Raw genomic sequence first — 15,329 nt, 5'->3', positions numbered from 1 at the left:
AAGCGGCGCGAGATAGAGGGGCTAATGAACTGGAGGGCTATAAATGGAACGAGGCTCCCTGTGCTTCCCCCCACTCTGCTTCACCCGGGGAGCACGTGCAGTCATTAACTGTTTGTGATCGGTAGTGTTGGTGTGAGAGTGATGCGATACCGCGGTTGTTGTAAAGAGAGGCTTGTAACGTGTCGTAAATCAAATGATCAACTGTAATGTTTGATTTTAAGCCACTTATTTTGGTGTAATAGGCCTAGGCAAGGGCATAGATTTGCGTGGGGTCCGAAGGACGTGTCCACACCAATATCAAATAATGACTGAAATGTCCCCACCAATATTTAGGTCGAAACGGAAAAACGCGCCTCATGCAAAGGGTTAACATAATTTCCCACTTCAGTACCGCCACCCAAAATACGTCTTTGAGACAGGTTTGTTTTTTGATTGACTTAGCTCGCTGTAGCCTATGCTGTCGATTAAAAGTTTTTGGCACAGTTAGCTGCAAAGATGTTCAATCTTTGCTTGGCTGTGGATTCGAGGATGTCGGGCAAGAAAAGAAAGGCGGAGGACATCAGAAGCTAGTGTAGGCCTAAGTCATAATATTATGCGGTATTTCAAGGCATAGAAATGCCAGAAACTTCGTTTTTTGGTACACATTTAGTTGACAGTGATATATGTGTATAGCCTATTAAATGGACGTTGGAATCGACCAAATACCAGCTAGATCGCGATGGCATTTGTGTTCTATGATAATGGTTACTAAGGAAAGGGAATGCATGCTTTTAACCAGCATTGCTATAAATATTTGCTGAAATGAATGAAAATGGCAAAAACACGAGGATGTCAGTGAAAACAAATGCATTTCTATGGGCTTGACGTGGTGGAGATAGAACATGAATGCAAAACATTGTTTCCAACCGTTTTCTCACTCATAATGGCAATCGATTTGTTACTTTGTCAGATGACAGAAAAAGCAACCCAGCCGCTACCCTTATCAGACAGCGGTGGTGTGGCAGGGTCACTCAGCAGCAGGTTCTTGAATAAGGACATGGTGGTTAATTGATTTTTTAGTGTTAGCTAGTTATAGGCTAGTTAGACCTAGTGAATACTACTGGTCTTCTTCGAGATTTGAGTCGTGCTATGTCACTGCTCATGACATCAATATTTTATTTATAAAGTGACAGAGGAACCTGGCCAGGTTGTTGCACAGATAGGGAAGATTCAGGGCTACAGTGTTCCTCAGATAGGGAAGATTCAGGGCTACAGATACATTTTGACATGGTGTATTGACATGGTGTTTTGACTAAATGTTTTACTGCATATGCATCAGTAGGTAATGCATCAAAGCAAACGCATCATACATTATTTATTTATTTATTATTATTATTATTTTTTTTTTTTTTTGGAGGGGGGGGGGGGGCTGGGTAGTGTCCCCACCAAAGCTCAGACCAAACCTACGCCCTTGGGCCTAGGCCCTGGATTATGAGGTGTCAGATAGGCCTAATTGATCAAGCAGCGGCTGCTCTTTAGAAACTGATAGGCCTATGTTTGCAGTCAGCAAGTCAATGTTAATATGAAGGCCAATTGAAGCTGAATATTTAACACTAATGTCATGTGGACAACTCCAGTCTGAGAACAACCTATGGTCTGTTTTTGGAAGATAATGAGTGTTAACTTTCATTGGGGACCAACACGTTAACTGGAGTAGGTTTGAGTAAAAACGGAAAATGAAGCCTATTCACAACAAAATAGCAATAGCCTACAGACGAAACCAAAGTGATTTGAACTTGTAAGTGTACAGAAAGAGTATAAAAGGACTGTTTGTGCAGTCAGTGCATTACCCAAATTCTTCTTCCAGGCACCGCCATCTTGTTAGAAGTCTGTAGGCCTACAAGTCAATTACCAAATGCCGCACAAGCTGAAGCCGTCAATATACAAAAGGAGGAAAGTTCGGTAATTGACTAGTACAGACTTTCTTCTAACCAGATGGTAGCGAACTAAATAACAGTAAGGTTATTCACAGAATAGTTAATGGCTTAAAAGAGTGATTTACTTTGACTTAGGGAATCTACCCTGAAAGACTAAGCTATATTTAGTTGTGAATGCATTTTCCAGTCTTTCTCAAAACTGCACACTACACTCATTATCATGCAAATATAGACTCACGGTTGCTCTTGAATTGCAGTTGTCCTTTAAATAAGTCAATGCGCTTTTGTAAACAGAAATATATAACCAACCAATCCCTGTTTTCACAAAGGCATCAACAGGTATAGGCTACCTACCTACCAACCTACATAGTCCCTAATATTACTTAAGATTAAGTGAGATTATTGTAGGCTGATGTGTCATTAACACCTCATTCAGCATTGTGTTGAATTAGGGAAGTCAAAGGATAGGATTCAGAGGCTTTGAATTCTGTTCATTAAAATACTGTGCAATACAATGGCTTCAAATGTTCTTTGTTGCAGGTACATTTTTGTATCTCTTGGTTGTATGGTGATGTCCATGCTATGATGAAAGCGTGCCATTCATTGTATCTACTAAATACACATGCAAAAGCAGTGGGCAGTGGTGATGGCAGCTCAAGTAACATTTTAAAGTTCTACTCTCCAGGCTAGTTGGGGTGCCATCAAAACATTTCAATACCATGACGAGTAAGCCGTGTAAGCCGTAAAAAGCATAACTAGCACAAAAGTCTCCTGTGTGATTCACCACTTAAAGTACATTTTTAAATCAGTTGACTCACTTTCTAACTGCATTTGTTCTCTTTCAAAACATGTTATATTTCTCTCTTTTTTACCTCAGCAACAGGTTTTCTTCTCTGCTGCAAATGAGGATATTTCAAGCATCGCATCATCACGTGTGAAGCCACTGATGTCTTTGAAGCCATATTATGCTGGGTGATTTAGATGTTACAAAGAAAGAAAGAAAGAAAAGAAAAACAGAAAAAGAGAGAAAAAAACAACTCATGGGAAAGTCGGAAGTTAACGGGGTCAAGACAGTTGAATGCCCACCTTTCCTTTTTTTTAAATCTTTTTCTTATAGCCGGAGGTGTGATGACAAACTGTCATTTGCGTCATTCCAAAAAAAAAAAAAGCCTGGGCATACAATCCCACTCCTCACTCTTTGCGCGCGTCGTTGCTAGGCAACACATCTTTACCTCAATACACACACACACACACGTGTAGACATGAGGAAGGGCAACACGTGCAGCAGAAGAAGCTGCTTCCACCACCGCCCCTTGCCCACACGCACACCCACCCTCCCCCAACCCCCCAGGTGGAGAAGCAAAGGCAACAAACACATTACCTACTTTGCTTTCTAAAGTGATAAAAGTATCCATAAGCCTGAAAGGAGGGATTTCATTGTATTAAAGCAGATCTCTTGATAAGATCAGCTATACTTAAGCTCTGATCTGTATCTAAACCCTTTTTAAAGTAGGGCTATATATTTTTGGGTCCTTTTCCCTTTATTCAGATAGGACCGTGTAGCGTGTCAGGAAGCAAGTTGGAAAGAGAAATGGGCTGAGAATGAGATTGATAAATGACCAGGGGTCAGATTCGAACTCTGGTCCTTGTGGGTTCTTCGACTCGAATGTGCTACAGATGCTGTACGCTCTTGCGTTACAGTGCCCCCATCTAAACCCTTTTAGTGGCTTTTTAGTGCAAATCTAAAGCCTTCCCAAACAAAAACACATGGGTCTCACGGGTGTTGCAATCACTAGGCCTGTTCCTACCCTGTACATCGTGCTCTTGTCTGAGTTATGGCATTTGTTATGTCACAAGACCACTGCCGGCCGAACAGTAACTTTCCAGACAACCGTAAAACGCATGCAACGCTCAGTTAATTCGCACCTTTATGAAACATTTTGGCAAGCGACAAAAAGCCATAAAAATCTATGGTCAAGCGGCATCGCTCTTAAATAATAATCGGGGATAAATTACTCAACTCGGTATAAAGTGCAAGTTCTACTGGATGTGGTGATACAAGGTCAGAGCCATTTCTTTGTCAGGGTATTTGTCATTATGATGAACTCATAAACCCTGGCCTGCAATGCCTCTGTAATTTCTTTGTTAATGATTCATGATGCTTCCGTAATGCATTACTGTGCTATAAAACTGCAGTTAAAATGTATAATGGCACTTAAGCTAATGTGATTAGATCTATTTATGTTATGTACGTATAACAGTTAGCAAACTGAGCGACTTCCTGGGTGTCTTTCGAGTTATTCTTTATGTCACATCATGGAATGGTTCCTTTGTACAGGAAACATGAAGAGGAGAGTCACATTTATCTCTTCCCTATCTGTTCTTTTCCCCTCTCTCTGTTTGTCTGTCAGTCTCGCTCTCTCTGTCTCTCTCGCTCCCCCCCCCCTCTCTCGCTCTGTCTCTCTCGCTCATACTCACATACACACACACACCCATGGAGACGGACTCTGGGAGGTTTGGCCTGATTCTGGTGTCCACTCTTGTCCAGTCTTGTGGGTGCAGGGAGGACAGCGGCTCCACGTGACCAGGTTTTATCCAAATCTGACAGTAAGCTGTAAATGCAGTTACCCAAAAGCCATGGAAACAAGTAGCAAAAAAAATAATAATAAAAAAAAACATTCATGATTTACCACTTAAATCAAAAGTCATTTGTGAAAACAGTTGCCTCACTTTCTAATTACTTAAGTTCTTTTCTGTCTGATTATTCAAATATTTATTTCAATGTCATCAATGAGAGACAGTAATTTATTATCATTAAAACACAATAATGTCACCACACTGGATTGAAGTCTACTGATGTCTGTTGAAGACTATGCTTTACACATGATAGAGACCAACTTTGTAGTTCAGGCATTTGACCTGAAAACAGAGAGAAAGAGAGACACGCATACATTCAGACACATGTGAAAGAACCCCCATACACACGCACACACACAACACACACTGCCACATCCACACTTCCAAGAAAGGAGGCTTCCTTGAAAATCACACGTTTGCTGTTATTACTCAACAGCGGGGCCCAGAGTTGCTGAATTTCCCCTCCCCTTTTCCAGACAGCCCCCTTCCTCTTCCTCCTCCTCCCTCTTTCACTCTTTCTCCGTCGCTCCCTCTCCCTGTGTTGGGGTGGAGCAGAGAGCGGCACGTGCCCTAGAGAGGTTGTGCTGAAACGTTCTCCTATATTTAGCCCCCGCCCAGGCCCCAGAATAGAGAAAGAGATAGAGACAGAGCGAGAGAGATAGAGAGAGAGAGCATTCTTACAGGCTGGGAGCAGCTGTTGCCCACTGCTGTAGGATGCACAGGGGTGGAAGTGAGGGAGTGGAGGGAACAGAAAAAGAGAGAGAAAGAGTGGAGAAAGAAGATAATCAAAAAAGCGAATGAGCTTCAAAGAGTGTGAAGGAGAGAGAAGGAAAGGGGAAGGAGGAAAGAGTGAGATTCATAGAGAAGGAGGGAAGAAGAAGAGAGTCAGGGTCGTCACGGAGACACTGGAACGTGACGCTACAGGGTTTGAGGCCCCCTCCTCGCAAAACTCCATCCCTACTCCACCCCCCAGTTTTTCCAGACTGACCTCAGCCAAAACAGCAGCAGCTGGTCTTTTGCCCTCTCTGCTACTCCTGCAAGAGGCCCTGGTGACTCACCTCACGCACACACACACACACACACACACACACACACACACACACACACACACACACACACACACAGTATAAGTACATACAGTAGTTCCCCTAATACACAAAAACCACACGGTGCAGTTACACACCCTGAAATCAAAAGCCCCATGGTGGTAAATGACACCCAGGCGTACATTCAAGCAGTTCCCTTTCTCCGGCTCTCTGTGCGGGCCCTTGAGCCAGGGCTTGAAAACGAAATTATTTTTCAAACGTTCCGTTCCGAACGGTTCAGGTAGGCCTATGTTTAACGTTTTAGTTCTTGCATGCGTTCCGCCACTATCGGTCCTGAACCGGTTCGGAACGCAAAATATCGTTCGTTCTTAAAGTTCCGGTAGTGTTTGGCGGGCCTATCAAGTCTATTTTTGTGGACTTTACCTATAGACGTAGGGTCAAACTGGGACGATTGAAACGGAGGACGAATGAAACATTCCGGTTTTCTCCGAGTGCAACGATGATAGACAGTCATCATTTGGACAAAACATAGAGCATATTAACCTCCGTTGCTCAGCCAAATGCCTTCCTGTTACATCCTGGTATCACGGAGTTACAGGCGATAAACGATTTTTGATGGTCACAAGTTTACATCATTAGCGGTTTATTTTTTTTGATTACTAAAGAGTGTTTTTCATTTAAAGGTTTGACTTCATGCTTATTCAGTAGAGCATTTAGTGCTCTCCCCAATCCCAGACGTTCACATTGCATGATTGTTTGTAATGGATGCAAAACAGCCTATAATGCTAGATGTCTATGGCGGGACGATTGAAACACCTGTTTCATTTGTCCCGACCAGGCAGTAAACCCCATTTATTCTAAGTCAATGCACACATATCTGTGTTTATACTATATTTTATGCAGGTGAGACATGGAAAAGTAGTTTTAGAAAGATGCAAATATATTTGGGGCTATCAGGTAGGGGGGTCGAGTTTTTCCATGTTAACCTATGGAGGCCTGTCGGTCATGAAGGGCACTTATTTGGATGTGTGGTGGCTTTAACCACGTAAAAACAGAGTGAAATAACATTTTGTACTATAGAAACATTATATAATTCGAAACATGCATTATTCTAGCTATATTAATGGCATAGTGCATGCTATTTCCATAACCGCGAGATAAGCGCTTTACGATGACGTCAATGAGTTGTTAACAGACATGAACCAAGACATATAGCCCAGCAGCAATCTATCTAAAATAACACATACTTGAAGTACCATTCATGATATGTTGTCAAATATTGAAATTGTGGGAAGTTTACATAATTTAAGCTGTATGTTTCATTCGTCCCCCATGCTGTTTCATTCGTCCCAGCCAGGAGGGATGAATGAAACAAAACGCACGTTCGACTTCTCCTTAAATAACTCTTGAACGGTTTTGTTCAGAGCTGTAAATGCAACTGTATTCGACAGAGGATAGATGTAGGTTGCTAGAGACAAAATATTAACTTTCAGTGTTTTACGATGTCTTTGTAAATTACATTTAATTAAGAAGTGTTTCATTCGTCCCGGTTCTCCCCTACTCATTATTTGCCCTTGATTTAGCCTAAAGTGCTAAACTCCTTACCTGGTTTCAAGCCTAAGTTTTATCCATATGGAGATCTTCAAAGGCTTGCGCTATAATTCCAACCCTGTTTATAAACGAACCTGTCTGTTGCTGACAAGGCCTATCTCAAATTTCCCGTTTAACTCTTCTACATAGAATAGGCTATAATGCGCAAACATTTCAAATCCCGACTTTAAAACGACAAGGCGTGGACAGGCAAAATAGGCTATTATGCATAGGCTACAAACAATTTCCAAATCAGTTTCAGTAGCCTACGCTACGAGCTGGCCTAAGATCCGAAGTGGCAGACGGATAGGTTACATTACAACAGCAAGACAAAATATACACATTTGAACCAAAGGTCCATTTATTCGGCTGTTCGCCTACAATCAAACGAGTAGAACACTTAGGATATGCTTTAGTGAAATTTTATAAAATATAGAGAACGAAAAAAAAAAACGTTATTAACCGGTTTTGTGGATTTCAGAATAACGTTTCTGTTCCGGAACACTTGAAGACCATTTTGTTTTCGTTTCCGTTTCCGCTCCTCGTAAAATTCCGTTCGTTTTTGGTTTTCGTTTTCGTTCCTTGAACCGGTTCGGAGCCCTGCCTTGAGCCAATAAAGCATTTGCCACTCATACTTGACCTGTCTCCAGTTTCCACCCTCACAAAAGTACTTAGTATGGAACGAGGAGTGATTTGAAATGGAGTCACTTGAATGATTCACACACACCTACGGCAACGGCTCTATGCTGACCCCACATGAATGTATGTGTTTATGTGTGTGTGTGTGTGTGTGTGACATGTCATCTGAAGGGGTCCATTTCCATGAGTGCGCTTCAGTTGGTGAGTAGACTTTACCACCCCAGGGGTTATATGGGTAGTTTCACAATCAGAGTAAGCACTTTGTTCCATGAGGCCTACATATTAAACCCTTCTTGAAATATCATTATTCATTTTTGTTTCATCTTCATCCATTGAAGGATAAAAAATATTTTATGGCATCTGGTCATTGACAAAGTATTGTTCCAGTAATTTTGCATGGTATGTAAACCGCATGACGGTGTTGTATGGAGATGAAAACAAAACAAAAACGTTGTATTGACCGCACCCGTATTAACCACACCCTAACAAAAATGAAATGTTTCCGGCAGATTTGCAGCCAATGTGTAGGTGATTTGTGGGAGAGTTCACTAGCAAATATTGCCAGAAGTTTGCCAATGTTGGCCAATATAGGCAAACTTCCAGCAAAGTTCTGGCAATAAAGAGGTTTGCCACTAGTGTTTGCCAGTGATTTGCCACCACACTTAGCCAATATCTTCCAGTGAACTTGTGGTGACAAACCTAATTTACATTGTGAAAATATGACCTTGCTACATATTTGCAGCAACTGTTCACCAGAAACCTGAAATTTCTGTTAGGGCACTGCCCAATTGCCCAATAATTCAGAACCATTGCTTACATCAGTACATCAGAATTCCCATGTTTTTTTTTTTACCTCATACCTGAAGAAATTTTGCAAAATCAATGTATAAACCTCAGTTAATTAGAGGAAGAAAAAGTGGATATCTAGAAAATAAATGTCATCAGTATAAGGTTAAATATTTGTGTAACAGATCTGTAGTGTTTAGTATTGATTCGTGTGTTAACATAATTTAAGTAATTAAGTTGCAGCATCATATTAACAGTACGCTTTATAGCATATTGTAGTGAACTGAGCCTAGCTGGTTATGAATGTGAGCTCCCATGGTGCTGTGCAGTGTTTGTGTGTGTGTAATGTTGATGTTGGTTTTAGTGAGAGTAATTGCGTTTACCTTGTCATGTGTTAGCTTGTGCAGTCTTTCTTTATGTTGTACCTCATGTGTTCACCCGGTGTATTGCATGTGTTACCTGTGTAATGGTGTTCATGTGATTAAGTGTGTTGGTTCAATAAAAACCATTCAGAGACAACTTTGCAGTTTGTTACAATATTCAGAAAATGTGGAGTGAACAAAACTGTTGGTTACGTTTTACAACTATTGTCTAGGTGCTGCTGATTGTACCGAAGTACCCATGTGCAGAGACATGCCCCCTTAGAACATGGCAGAACATGTTGTTAACTAACAGCACAACAACAAGCTGCTCCTTTGAGTCATAATGAAGTTCTCATCTCTCCCCAAGACTGATGATTGCTGATCTAAGAATTTACCACAATCGGATATAATGACTTTTTTCAGGTGAAATGACATGCATCCTGACATGCACCACTTTCAAAATGTTTCATAGGCATGACTAATAGGCAGTTGTATTGCCAAAGCAGTCATTACATATAGGACTCTCACACACACACACACACACACACACACACAATAGATTAGTGATATACTGTAACAGCACATTGTGGTGACTTTTAAATGACTTCCTGACACTTATCTAAGCCCGGGTTCCCGTCTGCCTGGTAACACTTTCCCATGAGGAGGAATCCAGCCCAATAAAGTGACTGCAGGACTGCAGTGTTTGGCTCAGTAAATCACACACTTACCCACAAGGCCAATCCACGTCTTCATCGGTGCAGTTTGCCATGGTTCTATTTACTGTACAAACTATCTGGATAAACACTCCTGCATGCACACACGTCGCTCGCACATTCTTTACAGACGTGTATACACAGCCACTTTATTTGTCTCTCCACGCCATGCCCTTTACTCTGTGTGACACACATATACATGTTTCTCATATACACATGCATACATTCAAGCACACACACATACACATACTCACACATACTTTTTAAGTCAAACAAATACGCAAACACTCTCTTTCTTCCACACACAATGACCCACTCTCTCTCTCTCACACACATACACATACACACACACAAATGTTTATCATTAGTGTGAGCTCAGGAGGAGGTCAGTCTAAGTTTTTATGGTCCCTCTCTATTCCAGGAAGGAATGTGAGTTATTTCGTCAGCGCTTGGCAAGGAGCTGCGCCATGCTGCACGTAGCTCCACAATGCCAGCCCTGGGGCCCACACAAGCTCAGCTGCCAGGGCCTTTTGTGCAAGAGGGTGTGTGTGTGTGTGTGTGTGTCTGTGTGTACTTTTGTCTGTGAGAGTGAGTTAGTGAGTGTGTGTAAGTGTGTGTTTGAGGGTGTGTGTACACACAGGGAGCTCAACTGTAAGCTAGACTACTTTTATGCAATGGGACTTCTCCACTTTTATGTCTACATACTTGACTGTGTGTACTGTATGTTCAGGGGAGGTGGGGGAAGAGAGAGAGAGAGAGAGTGGGAGTGAGTTGAAACGCGGAGGGGAGAGAGGGACAGACAGACAGAGAGAGAGAGAGATAGAATGAAAGAGAGGGAGACCAAGTGATTGGTATGTTTAAATGTGGTATGTCTATATAGTCTTGGAATGTGGAATGCCCCTTTCTCTCTCCCTCTCTCTCTCTCTTTCATTGAGTGTCAGGAAGCGTGGGAAATGTAATGAGTGCACCGCAGCATGGAAGTGAGCTCACCCATTCAGCCTGGCTAGACCTCAACATACGGAACCACTGTATGGAAACCTCTAGAATGTCTGAGCCTTTAGTTCACACAAAAAAACGCATACTGAGCAGTATGTTTTGTTGGAAATAGAGGCTGGGAGGGGTGAGGTGGGGTGGGGTGGGGGTGATTCACATAACTGCTCTTACAGTAAAAGACATGCAGGTGCTTGTGGGAACAGAAAAATGCAAGGTGTTACACAGATATCAAGGCCTGGTGATTATTTACTTTTATGGCGATTATTTACTTTAAAGAGGGGTAAAGAGAAATAATCCACAGCCCTAGTCGTGTGTGTGTGTGTTTTTCTTTCTCCCACTCACGTGCACATGCTCTAGATATTGAGGGCTTATCGGAAAAAGAGGTCAAAGCACATTTAAAACCCACACAAGCATTGTTACCTTGAAAGAGGGAACAGCGGCTTACAGAGGACACCTCAGCCTAAATATAGATCACGCACAACTTCTACAGTACATCTGGACCGAGGAGTCTCCTATTCGAACAACATTTGACCATGGACTGATAAGCTTTCTCTCTCTTTCACTCTCTTTCTCGCTTTCTCTCTCCCTCTCTCTCTCACACACACACACACACACACACACACACACACACACACACACAAACGCAAGCACTCACATAGAAAGAGCAACAAAAGGATTCGTTTGCCAGAGCCAGACACACCGTCAGCACTCGCCTCGGCCTCTATGCCTCCGTGGGCCAAGTGCTCTATGGGGGCAGATCATCAGCAGTGTCTGTCTGCTCCCTGTAGGCTTGTGGGCCCCATCTGAGGCAGCGATAAGAATAGCACTGTTGTCTTGTAGCCTCCTTCCCCGAAAAAGGAGAGACCAGTAAATCACTGGGTTAATGCCACACACACACACACTCAAATACACTCACACACACTCTTTCTATCTGACAACTGTGTGTCGGAAAGAGATGACTTGTAAAGAAATGCGATAAAGAAACAACCACGTCTATCGGGATGCCTAATTAGTGCGAACACAGCAGAGCTTTGTTTCACAAGTTTACAAGTGCAGACACGAGTGATGACATATATCTGCAGATTTTCTACAGACCATAACGAGGCATGCGCGACTGCAAGATTGAAGCGAGAACTCCAGTAAATGAGTAAAACAAGATGTTTTTGTGCTCTTCCACTGGCTTGGTGTGATGCCTATCCAATAAGACTGCAGCACAAACATACCTTCAAGTCTTAGTGCAGGAAGCGACTGTGCAAGTCATCTATCATAGGGACTATAAATGTAAAGCTGGGTGATAACACACACACACACACACACTCAAATTCATTTACAACACTCAACATAGGAGTGAACTTCAAACACACATGTAAGTCACAAGATTCAGTCGACACTCTTCAAAGAGCCTGAGATAGCAAAGCAATGAATTAGTTCAAACATACAGTCTAATAGTCATACACACAGAGGCAAGTCAGAGTGCTCTAACATGTCTGTGCGATTTCCGTGCTCATAGATAAGACTGCTTTGAGTGAAACAACACAAATCTTACATAACTAAGCAACAAACCAAGTGAGAGTGTGTGTGGAGTGAAAAAAAAAAAGTGTGTGTGTGTTGCTTATTCAACCTGGCACGCTCCTTCCTGCCTGAGTTTATAGGATCAGCATTACATCATTTCTGTTAATTATTCCCAAAAACTCCCAAGGCACAGGAAACACACCAAATCCCCCCGCCTCCCCCGAAGTGGGAGAGGTTAGTGAGATAACCTCCTTTTCTGTCTCTCTCTCTCTCTGTCTGGCATGACGAGGGAGTCTTTTGTGTTTGTTTATCTTTTGCTCAGTCAAAAGATAACAAAATCATGGGGAAAAGGCGTGTGTGCGTCTAGCCGAAGCACACACACAGACCCAACTGAGCACTCTTTCCCTCGTTGTCTCCTCGCAAGCGCTTTTAATGAACTGCTTGTGAGCTTTTTAAACTAATGTCACTGACATTTCACTCACCAGTACCCCCCAGCCCCACCCCACGGGCTGAAAATGTGACCTAAAAAGGGGGGGAATGAGAAGAAAGTCAAATTCTGTGGAATGTTGCTTTAAACGTCTTAACTGCCAGGCCACTTCCTGGCTCAGGCAGAATTCGGGGGCAGAATGAATAGCCATCTCAGGCCCGCCCTGTTCGGTGGAATGCAGCTTCTCTTGTGTAGATCTCTCGAAGGGAAAGTACAGAATAGCATAAAGGACTAGATTAGATGAACTGCAGAGAGGTCCATGGTATGACCGCCACATGGTGTTGCCACCTGGCTGCTACACAAAGGAAGTAAAGCTCATTTCCCTTGTTCTCTCCATGCCTCACTCCTGAAACTCTTTGTAAGCATCCAAGTAACCAAGCACCTCGGTTACTTAATTAGTGTTAAACAATCCAGGACCAGAAATATACAGTCGGAACTACTTGAAGTGTTTGAACATCAAGTTCAAGTGTGTGTGTGTGAGTGAGAAAGAGAGAGAGAGTGTGAGTGTGTGCGTGTCCATGTGTGTGTGACTACTTACATAAGACAAGTCTGATAGGATACTTTGGTGACACCCTAAATGTATGTCAGTATACATGTTTCTGTGTACGTGTGTGTGCTTATGTGTGTATATGCCTGTGTTGTTTGTGTGCGTGCATGTGTGTGTGCAGCAAGTGACTCCAACTACCCAGTGTACTTTCTTGTACCTGGCACACTTTGGCTGTTCTCTAAGCAGAAAATAATTATGGTGCCCCTGTTTGCAAGGTATTCATGGACTCTGGGCCCCTGTCATCTCTGACCCCCTGAGGCTTGGTTTACCTGTGGCCAGTCTGTGTGTTTGTGTGTGTGCCTGTGAAGATATTTGCAAATAATTGTTTTGGCTACTGAATTTCGATTGGCCATTGGCAGCCATTTGGCTGAGGGAGCCAAATGAAACTTTAGAACGTGTGGCAAATGTGGCAAATCTTGGTGCGTGAACTTGGTGCGTGTACAGGTTGTAGTAACAATCCTACATGGATCACTTTCACTAGGTGGCGCTACACCACAAATGAGATGTGATGGGCCTCCTTGAGACCAATGTTACACAAAAAGTTAGTTTGGAGAGTTATTCCCTAAAAAAAAACACTTTTGGCCCAGGTGACGGAGAGACCCACCAAGTTTCATGTTCCCCCGTGATCTGTGGTCGTATTAACCTAATATATGACCGCACTGCAATTAGGAATTAGGCAAAACAGGCCTTAGTATCAATAGCACATACTGTACCATGAATGTAGGCTTTTCCAGAAAGCTACATCAAGAGAAAAAAAAACTCACAGATTATGTGAGCATGTGAATCCTTGTTCGAATTTGTTTTCCTAGGAAAGGGTTGTTCATGTTGACATATCATATTGTAGAATTGTGACCTTTGCAATGAAACTGATAAAAGACAAGTTCCAGAGCGATTTTTTCCACAGAAACCCTTCCCCCCCCTGGAAGTGTTTAAGCACGGTCTTGTGTGTTTTAAGTAGGCCTACAAGTATTCCTCTATTACTTTTTATTGTTCAATAACCTACTTTCTCAAACTAAAGCCTGACCACGTTCATCTTTCACAAGCTATAAGTAGGAACATGACTCTTTAGAAACAGCAAGCACTCTCAGCTCCTGTGCTGAGTGTACAAAGCTGAAAGACATGTTTATTGGCACAATATTCAAATTAAGATGGTGAGGCAGCGGCCTCAACACGTCACTGCCATCATGATCATGTTCGGTAAAATCTGCGTGGGATAGCTTAAGTGGAAAAAACACATGGCCAGTGTTTACACTGGCTCAATGATTATACATTAACTTGCCATACGCATGCCAAACACCACCCTGGCTCAGAGCCGTGGAAGTGATTGATAGCTAGATGGTCGCAGGAGCACTCAGTTGGCACCAAAAGCATTACTGTTGATACCCTGAAACAGGATGTCACCAATCAGATTCAGTGTGGTCTTTACTACACATAAATACCTCTACTACACCTGATAAATAATCAGATGTATGATAACATTGCGCCTGAGGACAATAAAGTTTCACTCTTTAAATCTGAATTAGAGGCGTGGTTTCCACCTTAGACTAGTAATGCTTGTTTGGAAACGCAGCCTTCTGCTGAATATGGGCCACTGCTTACCAGTCTGGCATTACCAAATATGCAAAACAATAGGAATACTGACAAAAAAAAGCACACTAGCAAAAGGAGTGGGGGTCATGATCTGTTATAGTCTCTCCATTTCCCTTAAATGATAAGCACTGTTTTAAAAATGAGTCAAATGTTGTTGCCCAATGTGTTGTTCCAGATGGTGAGAAAACAAAGGCATGACTGGTAGGTCACAGAAGGAGTCACATTTCTCTTTTGTGAGAAGGATTGCTGCTCTGTCACAGGTGTGACCTTAATATCATTCAAAACAACAGCAATGATGGTTATTATGTCAACAATATGCCCACAGGCTACACCCTACTGTCAAATCAGCATTATTAATCTTATGCAACCAATGAGAGAATGAGACCTTGGCAAACTGGAGGCTAGGAGTGCAACAAAAATATTGAAACTTTGCTAATTATTCTACTTTGTCTTTTAATTATTCTATTTGATGTATTTTACTCGCCCTTGACATTGCCCTATAAACTACAAC

The 15,329-nt window shown here is 42.3% G+C and overlaps 1 long non-coding RNA gene across 1 annotated transcript; it reads right to left on the bottom strand.

Annotated features, from left to right (window-relative positions):
• Positions 1 to 4,690: 4,690 nt before the first annotated feature.
• Positions 4,691 to 9,945, bottom strand: LOC143122500 (uncharacterized). The gene is made up of 3 exons (XR_012986704.1): positions 9,705 to 9,945; positions 8,998 to 9,073; positions 4,691 to 4,835 (listed from the first exon to the last, which is right to left on the bottom strand). It is a non-coding gene; the product is annotated as an uncharacterized LOC143122500 (long non-coding RNA).
• Between the last annotated feature and the right edge of the window lie 5,384 nt (positions 9,946 to 15,329).

Source organism: Alosa pseudoharengus, unplaced genomic scaffold (assembly GCF_046254945.1).
Source record: "Alosa pseudoharengus isolate Yale_2024_CS ecotype anadromous, Long Island Sound unplaced genomic scaffold, YU_APseudo_1.1 YU_APseudo_1.1_scf_14, whole genome shotgun sequence".
NCBI lineage: Eukaryota > Metazoa > Chordata > Actinopteri > Clupeiformes > Clupeidae > Alosa > Alosa pseudoharengus.
This window is presented reverse-complemented; position numbering and strand designations above follow the sequence as displayed.